This window comes from Schistocerca piceifrons, chromosome 3, assembly GCF_021461385.2.
Source record: "Schistocerca piceifrons isolate TAMUIC-IGC-003096 chromosome 3, iqSchPice1.1, whole genome shotgun sequence".
Taxonomy (NCBI): Eukaryota; Metazoa; Arthropoda; class Insecta; order Orthoptera; family Acrididae; genus Schistocerca; species Schistocerca piceifrons.
Genome location: NC_060140.1, coordinates 494,246,928 through 494,261,930, shown reverse-complemented (window position 1 = coordinate 494,261,930; position 15,003 = coordinate 494,246,928). Strand labels below are relative to the sequence as shown.

The window sequence follows — 15,003 nt, the reverse complement described above, 5'->3', positions numbered from 1 at the left end:
CACGCAAACTAAATGGTTTCGGTGTAAGAAGGACTCCTGTATCACTATCTCCAGTAGAATTAAGTTGTCAAGAGTGGAATGGTAGCACCTGAAACTGCACTGGGAGCAGCTCAGATGACCTCGGGACTCGAGCAGCCAGACAAGGTGGTGGTTGACCATGCGTTCAAGAGTCTTACCCATACAACTGGTAAGGGCGACACTGCGATAACTGTTAGGGGCACTACGGTCCTTGCCTGGTTTTCAGAATGGAATTAATATTGCCTCCTTCCAAGTCATGGGGTACTGTCCATCAAACCAGATCTGATTGAAACAAGAGAGGAGCTGACCTTTCACTTCAGGGCACATATGACAAAGCATGGTGTAATGGATCTCATCAGGTCCTGGAGCAGTGTCTCTGCAGATAAAGCTGACTCCAGTTCCCACATGGAGAATGGAAGGTTGTAGACTTCCTCATTACGCGAGAAGAAATTGAGCTGCTTCATCTCTGCACTGGATACACCGGTTCCCGTGAGATCACCGCAGTTAAGCGCTGTCGGGCGTGGTCGGCACTTGGATGGGTGACAATCCAGGCCGCCATTTGCTGTTGCCATTTTTCGGGGTGCACTCAGCCTCGTGATGCCAACTGAGGAGCTACTCGACCAAATAGTAGCGACTTCGGTCAAGAATACCATCATAACGACCGGGAGAGCAGTGTGCTGACCCCACGCCCCACCCCACGGCGGTCGGATGGTCCCGGTAGGCCACTCGTGGCCTGAAGACGGAATGCTTCATCTCTGCAGTCTGATGGAATACCTGAACAGCAGGAGCTTGTCTGGATAACTATGTGAGCCATGTCTTCTGATGTGTCCACCTACACCCCATTATTTGAGAAGACCATATGGGGATGTGGACTACCCTTGCCTGAGATACGTCTTATTGATTTCCAAACATAGTAAAACACAGAGAAGTCATTCACAAACAGAGAACACTGGACAGGACTTTTCACTATGGAAATAATGCTCTTAACAGGTATGGCAAAGACAGTAACTCTTAAAACACTACTTTGAGGTACACCGTTCTCCTGTTCAAATTGATCAGACTGGACATCACTGACTTGATGTCTAAAATATCGTGGCGAGAGGAAGGACTTAATAAAAATGGGAAGACAACCATGAAAACCCCATTCGTGAAGCTGCTCCAGGATAAGGTGCCTCCAAGTAGTATAGCAGGCCTTCTCTATGTCAAAAAATATACCTAGAAGATGATGCCAGCATAGGAAAGCCTGTTGTAGAGCCACCTCCAGCAGGACAAGGTTATCAAAGGTGGAGCAAAACCTCCTGAAGCCACATTGAAAGTGACTAAGGAGTTGCCTGGATTCTAAGATCCAGACAAGGCGGCAGTTGACCATCTGCTCCAAGGTCTTTCTCATGCAGCTAGTGAGGGCAACACTAAGGTAACTACTTGGGCATGTATGGTCTTTCCCAGGTTTTATAAGAGAAATTAAAATTGCCTCACGCCACGAGTTGGAAAAGTGACCTAATGCCCATATGGTATTAAAAAGTGTGAGGAGGATATCTTTGTTTCGACTTGTGAGGTGCCGCAGCATACTATAATGGATTCTGTTGTGGCCAAGGGATATGTTATGAGCCACAGAAAATGCAAAATCCAGCTCCCACATGAAAAATGGGCAGCGGTAATCTTCATCAGAGGTGGACCGGAAGCCCAAACTACACTTCTTAGCAACTGCTCTATGACCCTGGAAATCTGGTTTCTGACTGGCTGTTGCAGTAACTGTGGCAAAATATGCTGGCGTAGTCTGGGCAATGTCTTGTCGATTGGTTTTGAGAGTGCCATTCTCCATTACAGCAGCCATGGGCCTGCCTCCTCTCTCTCAAATTCTTCTGATGGTCTCCTACACAACGGAATTTTTGGTGAAATGATTAATGGTGTTCAGGAACTGTTGCCATGACCTCTCCTTGCACTCTTGAATAATTCAGCGACACTTTACTCTCACCACCCGAAAGGCTGCAAGATTCTATGCAGTTGTCCGACAGTTGAACCTACGCAGAACCGCACACCTGGTCCTGATTGGAGAGCCACATTCAGCACTCCACCAAGGGACAGGATGCCTCTTCCTTTGTTCCGTGGATTGTGGAATGGATGCTGCAGTGGCATGGCAGATCATTTTGGTAATATGATCCACCCATGCCTCGACATTCGCACAATATTTGAACTCGGCCAACTGGCTATAAAGCGTCCAGTCAGCTCTACCGAGCACCCTTCGCAGTAAGTTTCCTTTCAGGTTCCAACCCATCTGGCAGGGGAATCCAGATTGGGAAGTGATCACTTTCAAGCAAGTCATCAACCACTTCTCATTGAGCAGTATGAGCAACAGCTGGGGAGCAAAGCGAGAGATCAATGGCTGAGAATGACCCAGTTGCCCTTCAGGAGTGAGTACTCTGTGCCACATTTAGCAAGAAAGTGCATGATGGCGTGAGAAGCCTCTCAATTGCTCCACCCCTTGGACAGGTAGCTGCAGAGCCCCAAAGCAAATTCCGTGCATTAAAATCACCACAGAGGATGAAGGGGTGGGGGAGCTGTGTAATAAGGTCGGTTAGGGCCTCTTCATCAAGTGCATCATGTGGATGCAAGTAAAGGGAACATATTGTCAACAGATGATGCTCATACACTGATACAGCAACTGCTCATTGTACGTGAGACAGGCGAGGAGTGGTAGTCAGTACTAATGAAAATACCTACACCACCTCTAGCTCTCTCTCCACTCAGGTCATCTTTTTTGTAGTGTGCATAGCCACATAACTCAGGGGTGTAGGATTGATGGACATGAGTCTCCTGGAGACACAGACACAGTGGTCTACCCTGAGATAAGAGACTGAGTTCCTCCACATGTGTCCTGAACCCCTGCAAGTTCCACTGTAGGATGGAAGCCATTTCATCAATGTGGTTTTACTTTACCCCTATCTTTGCACTGCAGAGATGAAGCACTTGTAGAGCGAAGGGGAATGGAAGGGCTGTCTGGAATCAATGCTTCTAACTCCTTGATGTCCTAGACATCAGTCAGACATGAAAGAATCATATCTGACGGTGCTCGGGACAGCTTTTGACCCAAATGTCGTGAACCTTTCCCTGCACCCTGCCCCTTCGAGGATGAGGGGGAAAGAAGCACTCTGCTTGTTGTGTGCCTTCTTGACACTCACTACAGAACTGTTGCTGCTCTTTTCTCTGGTGGCTGCTTGGATTTCTTTACCCTTACTCATTTTGCCTTGCCATGTACACATGCAAGTACAGGTACTGTGGTGTACGGTTGTACACTGGATGATGTCTGCATCGAGGTGTCGACCTTAGGAACAGGTTTGCGTGCCATGGAAGCGTAAGAAGTGGTGAAGATGGGAGGCTTCGTCACCTTACATTCCTTTCTGGCTTCAGCATAGGGGATCCACTTAGTGACTTTTAGTTCCTGAATTTTTCATTACTCTGCAAAAACAGGGCAGTCTCAGCTCCAGACTGGGTGGCTCCCAGCTTCATGGGCTACCTTTCCACATTTCCCGCAGGTCCCTTCACCCCCACAACTCAGCGCTGTGTGACCAAAACGCTGGCATTTTTAGCACCAAATAGGGTTAGGTACACAAGGCCTAAACCTGAGACGGAGGAAACCTGCCATGATGTGGTCAGGCAATGTTGGAAAATTAAAGGCAAAATGAAAGTGGCAGTCTTCTCAATTTCTGCATTATTCCTATGCATCCTTTGTTCTACATCCACTATCCCCTGTAATGCATATGCCTGTTTAAGTTTGGCTAAGTCGATATCCATAATGTCATGGCATGTGACCACGTCTTTGCTAGAGTTAAGGGAGTTATGCAGTTCAACAGTAACATCACATTCATCCAATTTTTTGGTCTTCATAAGTAGTTCCAACTGCTTTGACCTGTTAGTCTTAACCAGTAGGGAACCATTCCGCAGCCGCTTAATAGACTTCAGGCTTCCAGCAAGTCCTTGGGTTGGGTTGTTTGGAGAAGGAGACCAGACAGTGAGGTCATTGGTCTCATCGGATTACGGAAGGACGGGGAAGGAATTCGGCCGTGCCCTTTCAAAGGAACCATCCCGGCATTTGCCTGGAGTGATTTAGGGAAATCATGGAAAAACTAAATCAGGATGGCCGGACGCGGGTCCAGTGTGCTAACCACTGCACCACCTCACTCGGTCCAGCAAGTCCTTCCAAGCGTTTATGGATATAGAAGGGGGACACTTTTTCAAATGTCCCCTCCTTCCTCTTAATGACCAAAAACACATATTGATTTATGGCGCCATGAGCCCTGTTACTATAATTCAACTGATGCAGGTTACCACAAGGGCTAGCCTCCCTCATTCGTGTGGTGTGAATACTCCCAGGCGGTACATCTTTCCCACTGGGAGGAGAAGATGACGGTTTTGAGGATTCCATCTTAGTCCCAACGAGCAGCTACGGAAACAAGGGTCCACTCAGACAGAGCCTCACATGCCTGAGTAAGCCTTATACAACCGAGGTGCGGCAGGTTCCCCAGAGATTGCCCGCTAACAACCGTTCCACCTCAGTAGCCATGCATCCCATCAGCATGCAGCACACCTTGAGAATGAGGTTTCTTTTATACAGGTTTTTAACATCCTCACGATCTGTGCAGTCAAGCCAAGATCCCCATTCCCTGTGACACACAACATTCCACTGCCACGCCATACAGTGGTTGTTGAAGCATGCCCAGAGCTTATGGTAACAGGAGACTGGCAGCGCTTACCAGTCCCCAGCTCAGGAACCCCGGGGTTGCCAAGCCCATACTCAGCAAACAAATGCTGAACCCCTGAGGACTGGTCCGCTACCAGGCGGGTGTGGCACTTATGTCTTCTTCACCTTGGGACTGCTGCAATCGCATTGTCATCCTGGAGAGCGGTCGGTCAGCGTGCGATTTGCCGACTTCTTCTCACAGCCGTCTCTTCTCTTTCGTTCCTGACTGGTGTGCTGGCACTTGAATTTACACCGTAACAAACAGTTAAAACTATACTCTTACAAAGTTGTGCTTTGCAATTTCAAACAACCTTCTAGTACCAGAGTAAATACTAATAGCCATTCAATAAATGAAACTGCATGTATAACAACTCAAGGGGTCCACCTGGATAGCAACATGAATTGACACACATTAATCAAACTCCATCTGGCATGTTTTGCAACTGAAAGTTTCCTCTCATTGTATCAGACTTAACTGAAGAGGCTACATCATGTAATCTAATATTACGATTCTAAATTGAGTATGTGAAGACACTTGCTGCTTTTCTAACAGCAGAGTACTGTCGGTCACTGAAGGAGCCAATCATTCCTAGCGACTGGAAATATGCGTAGATCATTCCCATTCCAAGAAGGGTCATCTAACAGAGATACACAAATATAGGCCAATATTGATGTCTGCTTGTTGTATAATTTTTGAACGTTTTTACAGTCATCTGTTATGACATTTCTTTACACCAAATATCTCTTCTGCAGGAATCAATATGGTTACTGAAAACAACAATCATGTAAAACCCATCTCTCTATGTTCATCTTCAAGACCCACAAGGCAACAAGTGCCAGAATTCCCACTGATGTCATGTTCCTGGACTTCCAGAAGACAATCAATACAACTCTGCCCTGTCAACTAATGAACAAAATACCAGTGGTTATAATTAAAGTGCAGCTACTCACAGAGGTCCAGTGTGGGCTGTAATTATTGTATGAAAGCAAAACTTGGTAGATATTCTAATGCATTATTGTGGAACCAATTTGAGCGGGAACAAAATTAGTTCCAATTATGGCCACCAGGTACAAATCTGGCACTGTGAATGCAAGAAAGATATACAGAAATATTTAAAGAGGTCCAACAAGTGAAACAGGCATAATGTTGACTTCTTGTTAAGCGTTGCTTACACAATGTCTTCAATATAAACACCACAGATGTCGACAAGATGCTACATTCATAAAACAATGTGCTAGCAGCAGTTCTGGTGGAATATGAGTGACGTGTTCCTTCATACTGGGGCCTTCAGATCAGATACAGACCAAGTGTGCCCCTGACAATTGCATTTTTTAGATATCCCCAGAGCCAAAAGTCAAATGGATTCATATCAGGTGATCTAGCAGGCTATGCATCTGCAAAATCTCTGAAGACAACACATTTGTGGAAGCATGCATCAAGCAGATTTACCACAAGACAAGCAACATGAGATGCTGCCCTATCTTGTACGAAAACAGTGGTATCTACACAGACGCAATCTTCCAAGGCGAAAATCAAATGCTGTACATGGACGCCTCAATAATATGCAGATGTTACACTACATTTGACAGGCCATCTGGATGTATTCTTTTCAAAGAAGAACAGATCGAGAACACATGCTTGTAAATCCACATCACACAGCCACATACAGCAAGTGCAATGACTCTTCGTTCACAATACACAGTTTAATACAATGGCTCTTCAGAAAGTAAGGAACGTTTCCGACTGCCGCCACTAGGCGCGCACCGATAGCATATATTTTGGTATGTACATGCTCGGCAGCTCAGTCAGAATCCATCTGTGATAGTGGGAACATCTCTACATGTCTGGTTTTTTCAATATTTGAATTTGAAATGTGCACTGCAATCGAAAATCCTGCCAGTGGTGAAGTGCAGTCTGCGATACGGTTTTTTTTGTCAAAAAACCTAAAACCTATAGAAATTTATCAAGAACTGTGCGAAGTGTACAGAAACAATGTAATGAGTGAATGTTCCATCCAGAAGTGGTGCATTCGGTTCAAAAATGGCTGAACCATCATTCATGATGAAGAGAAGAGTGGACGCCTGAGCATTGTGACTGACGATCTTGTTGCTAAACTTGATGAAACGATTCATGGAAACCGTCGCTTCACAATAACAGAGCTTTCACTTTCTTTTCCATAAGTTTCATGGACTTTATTGTTTGAAATGTCACTCAAAAACTAGGCTACCACAAATTTTGTGCACGACAGGTGCCCAAAATGCTTACAGAACACCATAAAGAACAGCAAATGGGGGCAACGTTGACATTTCTGGAGGCCTATAACAAACATGGCGATTCATTACTGGATCGAATCATAGCTGGTGACATGACTTGGGTGAAACAGGTCAATTGCGAGACAAAATTACAGTCCATGGAATGGGGACACACAAGGTCCCCCCAAAAACCAAGAAAATATTTGCAAACCTTGTCAGCAAGAAAGTTGATGGTGACAGTGTTTTGGGATGGGCAAGATGTGCTTCTTATTGATTTTCTTGAACATGGAGCAACCATAAATTCTGCCCGGTACTGTCAAACTTTGCACAGCATTAGGAAAGCAGTTCAAAACAAATGCCAAGAAAAGCTGACGTCTAAAATTTTGTTTTTGCACGAAAATGCCCGATCTCAGATGGCAAACTGCACTAAAGAACTCCTTAATTCATTCAATTGGGAAATGTTCCCCTCATCTGCCCTACAGCCCTGATCTCGCACCAAGCGTCTTCCACTTGTTTCCCAAGATGGATAACTGGCTTGCAATGCAGTGCTTTGATGACAATGCGGAACTCCAGGTGGCCGTGACTCACTGGCTGAAGTCCCAGGCGGCAGAATTTTATGACGAAGGTGTTTCAAAGCTTGTCCACTGCTATGATAAGTGCCTCAATTTGTTTGGTGACTATGTGGAAAAATAGTATGTCAGTCGCTCTTTCAGATGTATGTAATAAAATGTATTTCTTGCACTTAGCTTTTTCCTTTAAAAAAGGAAAAGCCAAAACGTTCCCTACTTTCTGAGCAGCCCTCATAGTACCCCAAATTCAGCAGTTGTGTGTGATCACTGTACCCTGTAGTGTAAAATGTGCCTCATCACTCACAGGACATTGCCCGGCCACATGTCATCAACTTCAATCCATGCTAGAAACTGAAGAGCAAATTCAGAACACTGCTGCAGATCAGGAGGTTTCAGTTCACACACTGTTTAGATCTTGTACCAGTGTAAAATAGTCTGCAAAAGTTTCCATAATTTTGACCATGGGATGGACAATACTCATGATACTGTTCAAGCACCAGCATTTCCTGAGGCACGGCCTGCATAGGCACTTACAGCAACAGCAACCTTGTCAATAACTTCCACAGGAACAGGGCACCTTCCTCTTCCAGGTACCACACTGAGCTCACCCATGGTTTTGAATTTCATTATCATCTTCTTTTAACCATTTAATGACATCAAGCCTCTTCTCTGACCTTTTAGTTGGCGATATTCTCTCAATGCAGCAATGTAATTGCTGCTACTCACATAAAACAGTTTCACTAACAATACATTCTCTCTCTTCTCGATAGCCATACGTGTTCACTAATGTTATGGCTTATCAGACAACAGTGAGGATATCATACCATCCTACAAACAGTGTACAGTGCAAGATTTGAACCCGGTGGTTGCAAATGGGACTAATCTGTTTTCCAGCACAAACTGGATCAGTATAAACGCTTCAGCACATTTACCAAGTTTTACTTCCATACAACTATTAAAGAGTGGAACGACTACACAAAACTAATTGCATGAATGGCAGGTGCCATGTTGAGAGTAACTAGAAACACCTTCAGGATGATTGGTTGGTTGGTTTTGGGGTTTGATGGGGGGCTAAACATCGAGGTCATCAGTCCCCACTTCCAAACAGACATACTTGTAAAAGGCCTATACAGTAAAAGCGTAGCCTCTGCACCCAGAGGGAGGGAACACCAAGGGGTACACAAAATAGAGGACACTTACAAGGAGCAGAGCAAATATTTGACTAGAGTAAAACAGACTACAGTGGTTGATGGCTCAGGTAAAAGGTCAACCACTGAACAACAAACGAAGAACCTCCAGCGGGAAAGCGTTGATAGAGGTACCAACACAACTTGCTACCATAAAAGACACTATTTGGTATCCACATCACAATTAAAAGTCGCTGGAGTGGGTGTAGCCTGAGAAATCATGCGAGAGCACCCACACTAGAGCGAGTGATAAAAACCAGCTGCACGGGTAAAACGTAAAACTGAGTCAGCTATAGAGGCATCGTCACCGAGAATTAAAGGAAGTGCAGCTGGTAAATTAAAGGACTGCTGCAAGGGGGCTAAAAGGGGGCAGTCCATCAGAAGATGGCTCACTGTCAGCCCTGCATCACAGCGACACTTGGGCAGGTTCTCACGATGAAGGAAATAGCTATGGGTCAACCAGTTTGGAGATGGCAGAGAACAGCTGAGTCCCTACGCGTGCCCTTCAAGGATGAGTTGCATACGGTCATGGATGACTTGACCATGCAGAGCTTATTTGGCGTGTTCAAGACAGACCATTCAGAGCTCCAGACATCGCGGACCTTGCAATGTAGGGCTGACCAGAGGTCTCTTTCCACAAGACCAAGCTCCAGGGGTGGCCTGCTTGGCCAACCGATCGACACGTTTGTTTCCTGGAATGCCGATGTGGCCCGGGGTCCACACAAACGTCGCTGAGAGACCACACTCGGCGAGAGCAAAAACAGCATCTTGAATACCATGCACCAAAGGGTCCTGAGAAAAACACTGGTCAAGTGCTTGCAATCCACTCAGGGAGTCACTGCATATGACAAATGACTCCCCAGGGCAGGAGGAAAGGTGAGCGAGTGCACAATAAAGAGCAACCAGCTCCGCAGTGAAAACACTGCTCCCACAAGGCAGGGAATGCTGCCCAACATAGTCACCGTGGATGAAAGCAAACCCAGTGCATCCATCGACCACAGAACCATCAGTGTAGATGACATCTGCATCGCGAAATGAGGCAAGAAGAGCCAGGAATTGTTGATGAAGACTGGCAGGTGGAACAGAGGACTTGGAGTTGCAGGACAAATCCAACCAAAGCCGCAAGCGAGGGAGGGACCAAGGAGGGGTAGAAGAAGAGGGCCAGAAGGATGGAGGAAGGGGAAAGGACTCGAGTGACGAGAGAAGGGAACAAAAGCGGACCGCGATCGGGAGACCCGACCTAGGCCGCTGTCATGGGGAGGGGACTGCAGAAGATGGAGAAAGGAGCCTGCAGTTAAGGTGGTCAGGCGAGGCATGGACACGGGCAATGTATGATACAAGCAACTGTTGTCAGCGGAATCGTTGGGGAGGGATTCCAGCTTCCACAAGAAGGCTAGTCACTGGACTAGTGAGGAAGGCACCTGTCACCAGTCTGACGCCACAATGTAGAATCGGGTCGAGGATCTGCAACGTTGAAGGTGCTGCAGAATCATACACCACACTCCCGTAGTCGAGACAGGATTGAACTAAGGCCTTATAGAGCTGTAGGGGGGTTGTTCGTGCAGCCCCCCAAATGGTGTGGCTGAAGCAGCAAAGGATGTTGAGGTGCCGCCAACACCGTTGTTTAAGCCCACGAAGATGAGGTGGTCAAGTGAGCCGAGCATCAAACAGCATGCCAAAGAAGCAATGCATCTCCTCAATACGAAGGAGTTCATTGGCAAGGTAGAGCTCTGGATGGAGGTGGACTGTTCGACGACGATAGAAATGCACACTCGGGTCTTAGAGGCTGAGAACTGAAAACCATGGTTGGATGCCCAAAAATGTGCCTTACGGATAGCTCCCTGCAGCCGCCGTTCAGCGACACTGATGCTTGGGGAACTGCAATAAAGACAAAAGTCATCGGCATATAGAGAGGAACAGACTGATGAGCCCACCGCAGCCGCAAGACCATTAATTGCCACAAAAAAGAGGGGAACACTGAGAACCGAGCCCTGCGGGACACCGTTCTCCTGAATATGAGCAGAGCTAAAATAAGTGCCAACTCTACCCCGAAAGGAGTGATCAGAGAAAATTCCGTAGAAAAATCGGAACTGGACCCTGTAAGCCCCATTCGTGCAGCGTAGCAAGGATATGATGGCGCCAGGTGGTATCGTACGCCTTCCAAAGATCAAAGAAAACAGCAACTAGATGTTCTCGCCAAGTAAAAGCTGTACGAATAGCCGACTCTAGCGAGACTAAATTGTCAATCGCTGAGCGGCCCTGACGAAAGCCCCCCTGTTGCTGGGCTAGGAGGCCCCGAGCTTCGAGGATCCACATGAGCCGCCGACTCCCCATCCATTCCAGGAGTTTGCACATAACGTTGGTAAGGCTGATAGGGCGATAGCTATCAACCACCAGCGGATCTGCACCAGGTTTCAGCAGCGGGATGGTAACGCTATCCTGCCAACGAGTTGGGAAAACGCCCTCCATCTGGATGTGGTTAAACAGGGCGAGTAATTCACCCTGACAGTGCGCCGAGAGATGGCGAAGAAACTGGTTGTGAATTCAGTCTGGACCCAGAGAGGTATCGAGGCAAGCTGTAAGGGCACTTTGGAACTCCCATTCACTAAATGGGGCTTCGTATCGTTCCAAACGGTGCGTGCGAAACGACAACTGCGTACGCTCGGCCTGCTCTTTAATGGCATGGAATTCTGCGCTGTAGCCTGCTGTCACGGAAATGCGAGCGAAGTACTCTGCCAGATGTTCGGCGATGGTGATTGGGTCAGTACAAAGTGTACCCCAAAGAGAAAGGCAAGGGACAGATGCATGAGTGCGAAAGCCAAAAATGCGCCAAACCCGCGACCACACCTGAGATGGGGAGGTGCGAGAACCTATGGTGGCAACATATCGTTCCCAGCAGTCCTGTTTGCTCCACCGGATTAACTGCCGAGCCTGGGCCCACAGCCGTTTTAACGGCAACCAAATTCTCTAGGGAAGGATGACACCGGTGTCATTGCAGGGCTTGCCGGCGGTCCCAGATAGCTTCTGTAACCTCTGGTGTCCACCAAGGGACTGACTTACACCTTAGGGTACTTGAAGGGCAGGGGACAGTTGCCTTAGCAACAGGAACAACGGCCATAGTGACCTCGTCCACTGCCAAATCAATGTCAACAGGAAGCGGAGCAATGGCCATAGTAGCGGAGGTGTAGGCTGCCCAATCAGCTCCACGAAGAGACCATCGTGGCAGCTGGTCTGGGGGTTGGGATTGAAGAAGGGAAACCAGGATAGGAAAGTGGTCGCTACCACAGAGGTCATCGCGAACCTCCAACTGAGGTATGGAAGAAGACCAGGGCTACTAAGAGAAAGGTCAATGGCTGAGTATGTGCCATGAGTCAAGCTAAAATATGTGGGAGCACCAGTGTTAAGGAGGTCAATGTCCTGCTGTGCCAAGAGAGCCTCAACATTCCTACCCTGGCCCGAGATCTGGGCCCCACCCTATAAAGGGTGGTGGGCATTAAAGTCCCCCAAAAGGAGGAATGGTGGGGGGAGCTGGGCAAACAAGGCAGCTAGGTCGGCAAGAGGGACAACCTCATGCGGGGGAAGGTAGAGGGAACAGATGGTAAGCTCCATTCCTGCACAGATTCAAACAGCCACAGCCTCGAGAGCCATGTGAAGTGGCACTGGGGCACTAGGAACAGTGGCAAGAACATAAACACAGACACCGCCAGACACCCTGTTGTATTCTACGCGGTTCTTATAGTAACCCCGGTAGCCACGGAGGGAGGGGGGGGTCCACCAAACAGGAAACCAGGTTTCCTGTAGGGCCAGACAAGTGGCACAAAAGCTGTTTCAACCCAGCAAGGTGGTGAAAAAACCACAGCAATTCCACTGAAGGATAATGGTATCCGACTGTAAAGACATGAAAAAACCTGGGGCAGGGGGATAGGTTACGCCTTAGAAGCGCTCGCCGCCACTGATTGCGAAGTAGCCTGATCAACTTCCATAGGAGCTGCGGGTCGAGCAACATCTAGCTCCTGAGTGGACGCTAGATGCTCCACATCATCTTCAGGGGCTGTGGTGAACTCCTTTTCTGTCTTTATGCCCTTCTCCTTTTGCTTTTTCTTCTTTTTGGTAGGGTCCCATTTGTCCTTTGGTTTATCAAGCTGGGTGGGCTTTTCCGACCCAGTCTCATGGACCAAGGAAGACCTGGAAGCCCTACGGCCCTCAGGTGGTGGCTTTATCAGCCACTGGCTGACATCTGGAGGGGCAGTAACTGTGGAAGGGAGGACACAAAGCGATCCCTTCAGCACGAGGGGAGCTGGAGGGGGCAGGCACTTCTCCGGCTCAGAGGTGGGGACTGAAGTCCCCAAAGAAGGAGGGGTATTTACTCCCGATGTTGATAACAGGGGAGCAACGGAGGTGTTCCCACAACTACCTGGGGGGCAGGAATAGACGGCCGGGCTGGAGGGCCCACAAAAAGTGGCTGAGCTTGGGGGCTGCAGCAAACATTGATGAAATGCGCACAGGGTGAAGTCGGTCATACTTGTGTTTGGCCTCTGTGTAAGTGAGCCTATCCAAGGTCTTATACTCCAAAATCTTCCGTTCTTTTTGATAAACCACGCAGTCTGATGAGCAAGATGAATGTTTCTGTCCGCAGTTGACACAAACAGGGGGCAGCGAACACGGGACGTTGGGGTGGGAGGCACGTCCACAATGCCGACAGGTAGGGTTGGCGTCACATCTTGGCAGGGTGTCTCCCTTGATAGCCAAGATGAAGGCACCGGTGGCGACCCTACTATCTTTGGGTCCTCTGAAGACACATTGTACAAAGTGGACACCGCGCCGTTCCAGATTTGCACGGAGCTCGTCGTCAGACAGCAACAACAAATCATGATGAAAAATATGTCCCTGAACTATATTGAGGCTCTTATGATGCGTAATGGAGACTGCAACATCACCGAGCTTGTCACAAGCAAGCAATGCCCGTGACTGTGTTGGGGATGCTGTCTGTATGAGGACTGCTCCAGACCTCATTTTAGACATCCCCTCAACTTCTCCAAACTTGTCCTCTAAATTTTCCACAAAAAACTGAGGCTTTTTGGTCAGAAATGAGTCCCCATCTGTTCAGCTAAAACCAGAAATCGAGGAGAATAAGTCTCACCAGGTAATTTAGACCTCTCCTGGTGTGGACAGGGAAGGGAACGATTGGGGGCCATACTGTAAATCATTGAACTTTCGTTTCTTAGAGACTTGTGCTTGCGCACTATTCGTATTTCGTTTCATGGTGATTCCACGAGCAGCTAGGGGAAGGAATGTCCACCCAGACAGAGCCCCGCTTGCCTGGATAAGCCTAATACAACCGGGGGGCACCTGCCAGCAACTGTTCTACCTCAACAGCCATGCGTCTCCTCGGTGTGCAGCACATCTTGAGACTGAGGTTTTTTTTAGACAGGTTTATACCATCCTCACGACCCAGGCAGTTAAGCCAAGATCCCCGGGCTCTGTACTGTACAACATTTCACCGTCACGCCTTACGGTGGTCGTTGAAGCACGCTCAGAGCTTACGGTATTGAGGACTGGTGGTGCTTCCCAGTCTCCAGCTCAGGGACCCTGGGGTCGCCAAGCCCGTACCCAGCAACTAAACGCTGAGCCCCCTGAGGGGTTCAGGATGATATTTAAGATATTGCAGTGCCTGCTTTGTTCAGAAGTATGATGCAATGTTCATAGAGAAATGCACGCATGTCTGAAGGAAAACGCATTGCAGCGATTACAGCTGTTATAAGACACATGAAACATATTTGCAGTTGTAAATATAGATAACTGTGTATAAATTTCATGTATTTAAAAATGGTTGTAGTCGCAGCAGTGCCTGTTCCTTCGGACATGTACACACGTCTGAAGGAACATTGCACTGTACTTCTGAACATCATAAGTGTTGCAAGATTGTATTATCTGCCGACACCAGTAACATTTAATTAAAATGTCTCCCTTGTATGGGAATGTACATAATGAATGTATGAGTGCAGGTCTTTTTTTAGCAAAAAGTACATACATTCACATGCAGACATCCAAATGTGCACTCCCATGCCCATGGGGCTAGGAGAAGAGCAGGAGCTCAAAAGCTAGTGTTAACACTGCTTCCCACTGTGTGTTTCTGTGCTCCATGCATCTGTCCAATGTGAGTGAGTGGTTGCCTTTCCCTTATTTTATATACTGCTCCAACCAGCAGTATCCACCATGTGCAAGTTTTTTTACTTCT

The 15,003-nt window shown here is 47.7% G+C and overlaps 1 protein-coding gene across 1 annotated transcript in view; it reads right to left on the bottom strand.

Annotated features, from left to right (window-relative positions):
* Positions 1-15,003, bottom strand: part of LOC124790100 (DIS3-like exonuclease 2) — a 227,914-nt gene that overhangs the window by 60,365 nt on the left and 152,546 nt on the right. The gene's annotated exons all lie outside the window — the stretch shown is intronic.